Source organism: Leptonychotes weddellii, unplaced genomic scaffold, assembly GCF_054177405.1.
Source record: "Leptonychotes weddellii isolate Sample4059 unplaced genomic scaffold, ASM5417740v2 HiC_scaffold_21695, whole genome shotgun sequence".
Lineage (NCBI taxonomy): Eukaryota > Metazoa > Chordata > Mammalia > Carnivora > Phocidae > Leptonychotes > Leptonychotes weddellii.
The window spans coordinates 1-2,942 of NW_027804900.1; the positions used below are offsets into that span (position 1 = coordinate 1).

The 2,942-nt window shown below is 41.8% G+C and overlaps 1 long non-coding RNA gene across 1 annotated transcript; it reads left to right on the top strand.

Annotated features, from left to right (window-relative positions):
• The first annotated feature begins 139 nt into the window (after nt 1-139).
• LOC145718774 (uncharacterized) lies at nt 140-2,156 on the top strand. The gene is made up of 2 exons (XR_014142011.1): nt 140-225; nt 1,712-2,156. It is a non-coding gene; the product is annotated as an uncharacterized LOC145718774 (long non-coding RNA).
• The last annotated feature ends 786 nt before the right edge of the window (nt 2,157-2,942 follow it).

Here is a 2,942-nt window from a genome sequence, read left to right on the forward strand (position 1 = left end):
TCCCGCATCGGGCTCCCTGCTCGGCGGGGAGTCTGCTTCTCCCTCTGACCCTCCTCCCTCTCATGCTCTCTGTCTCTCATTCTCTCTCTCTCAAATAAATAAATAAAATCTTTAAAAAAAAAAATAAATAAATAAAAAAAGAAAAATAACAAGATCTCATATGAAAAACTTTGGTTTTCATTTCTTGCAGGAGAGGACCTCTCCCAGTTCCTAAAAGTTCACCAGGTATGACACCGAGAAAGACCTTTTGAAATGCTTATGTCATGTTCTCTCTCTCTTTTCTTTTTTGTAAAGATATTATTTATTTATTTGAGAGAGAGCGAGCACATGAGCAGGGGGGTGGGGCAGAGGGAGAAGCAGACTCCCAGCTGAGCGCAGAATTCCATGCAGGATCCTGAGGTCATGACTTGAGCTGAAGTCAGTTGCTTAACCGACTGAGCCACCCAGGTGCCCCATCATGTTCTCTCTAAAGTTGAGTAGTTAGAATGTTGCAATAAAGGGAAAGAATGGAACAATTTTTTTTTAAGATTTTATTTATTTATTTGACAGAGAGAGACACAGTGAGAGAGGGAACACAAGCAGGGGGAGTGGGAGAGGGAGAAGCAGGCTCCACGCTGAGCAGGGAACCCAATATAGGGCTCGGTCCCAGGACCCTGGGATCATGACCTGAGCCAAAGGCAGACGCTTAACGACTGAGCCACCCAGGCGCCCGGAAAGAAGGGAATAAATAGAATCAAATTCTCAAGAGAATGAACCTGTATCAGGATCTTAATATAATACTATTTGTCACAGAGTGGACTTTGGTAATTGGTGGTCTACTTTATAGCTTATCAAAGAGAATTCCACTCTTGGAGTACCAAAAGAAACTTATTATGAGGCAGTCTTAGACCTAAGAGATTATTTCAACTTGAACCATATAAACAGCAAAGTGAGATATAGTTTCCTTTGGATTACACAGAAACATAACTGATAGAAGGCAAAGATGTCTAGAAACATATAACCTAATATTATATATTTGTGCACTGACCGTAATTGGGTCTTTCACTCATCACTCTGGTCTCTTTTTCATTCAGAACTCCTAATGATACTCTGGGACAACCACACATTTTAGCACTTTTTGTTAGTTTTAGTCCTTGGATAATTATAAGATCCTTGAGGGTGGGCACTTGGTTTTCTCCTGTATCACTCATAGCACCTAACACAGTACTGGGCACATAGTAGGTGCTCAGCAAATATCTGTTATTCGAGTAAAAGAAAGATCTACCTACCCGGGTTCTAGGGACTGAGGGAAGAGAAAACTCATGCAGCATATGGGAGCTTAGTAGAGCTTCAGTGACTGAAAGAAATTCAGGGGCTGAAATGATATCTTTGAAAAATAAAAGGATTTAAGTTATTTTATTTTTGTAAAACAATTACCATCCGATAACGTGGGACTTATTTATGTCTACGTCTGAAGATGACTTTACTCTGGGTGCTGCTATCTGTGCATGGATGAAAAGGGCAATGAAATCATAGTAGTGATTTCCAGAATGTGCGAGTGAATCCTCTGGTTTATAGTCATGACTACCGTTGGTAGGATTTGTCGCCAGATGTTTTCTTTTTATAAAAGGACAGTCACTAGAATCTCAAAGTGGAATGTTCTGATTTCAGAACGGCTAAGATCTTATCATGAAACAAGATTAACTTAATGTTGCTGTTCTGCCCTTTGCAGATGCTCCTGACTATTCCTTGGTTGATGACTACAGTCTGATCTACCAGTAACATCAATGGTAAGAACCTTTAATGTTTGCATAATCAAATTACATTTAGACTGATGAGTGTGTTTTTGAGTCTCTGAAGCTTCCTCAAAACACCACTGCAAGCAGCAAGGCCTTGCCTCAGGCTGGCCCACTGGTGCATGGGGTTCTGCAGGATGGCCTCTCTAAATCCCATACTGCAAGGGGACTGGTGCCCGCGCCGTACATATTTGAATGAGGAGATTCTCCCTTCATTAATTATCCTGTAGCTCGTTTCTGCTCCCGTTAAGCTCTTTGTGGCTATAACACACTTACGCTCAAGGCAAGGCTCAAACAAAACACACGTGATCCTCACTGTTTAAGTAATAGTGTACTCCCCCATTCCCCAAAGGAGGAAAAGTCAAGTCAAAAGAAGTCAGTGAGGGCGCCTGGGTGGCTCAGTTGGTTAAGCAACTGCCTTCGGCTCAGGTCATGATCCTGGAGTCCCGGGATCGAGTCCCGCATCGGGCTCCCTGCTCAGCAGGGAGTCTGCTTCTCCCTCTCCCGCTCCCCCCTCTTGTGCCCTGTCTCTCTCAAATAAATAAATAAAATCTTAAAAAAAAAAAAAAAGTCAGTGAAAATGAGGCAAACACTATCACACTCACCTATTACACAAGGGCATTATGGGGGTCAACTTATCTCAGATTATTACTGCTCCAAACTAGCAAACAAGGATTCCTAGAGCTGAATTGTGGAGGCAACCATTACTGCAAAGATGGTGCTCTGTCTTTGGTTCTCAGACACTTGCAGCTTGCAACATGTCCCAAGTCAATCTCAGTCTTCACAAATGTGAAGGAATGCCTCCAAAGCCAAAATAGTACTATATGAAACTCTATCAAGTATGAATGTTTTAACCCAAATGGGCGTATCTTGGGGTATGACAACATATGTATGGATGAGCAAAGAAAAGGCTTGAAAAGGTATATTCCCAAACAAGTAATAGTTTTTCTTATGTTTTCCAGTTGGTTTACAATGAAACTTTATTACTTCTTTAATAAAAAACTGTTTTTGAAGAGTGGATCCTCTTGCACATTCCTGATTTAGTATGTTCCTGGGAGTGCCAGGAGTGGGGGTGGGATACAGGAACTGGAACAGCCTCTCTCCCACCCTCCCTGGTTTGGTGCTACTGTCTCTTAGGAAACAAAACAGGTTTTTCGTTTTTTTAAA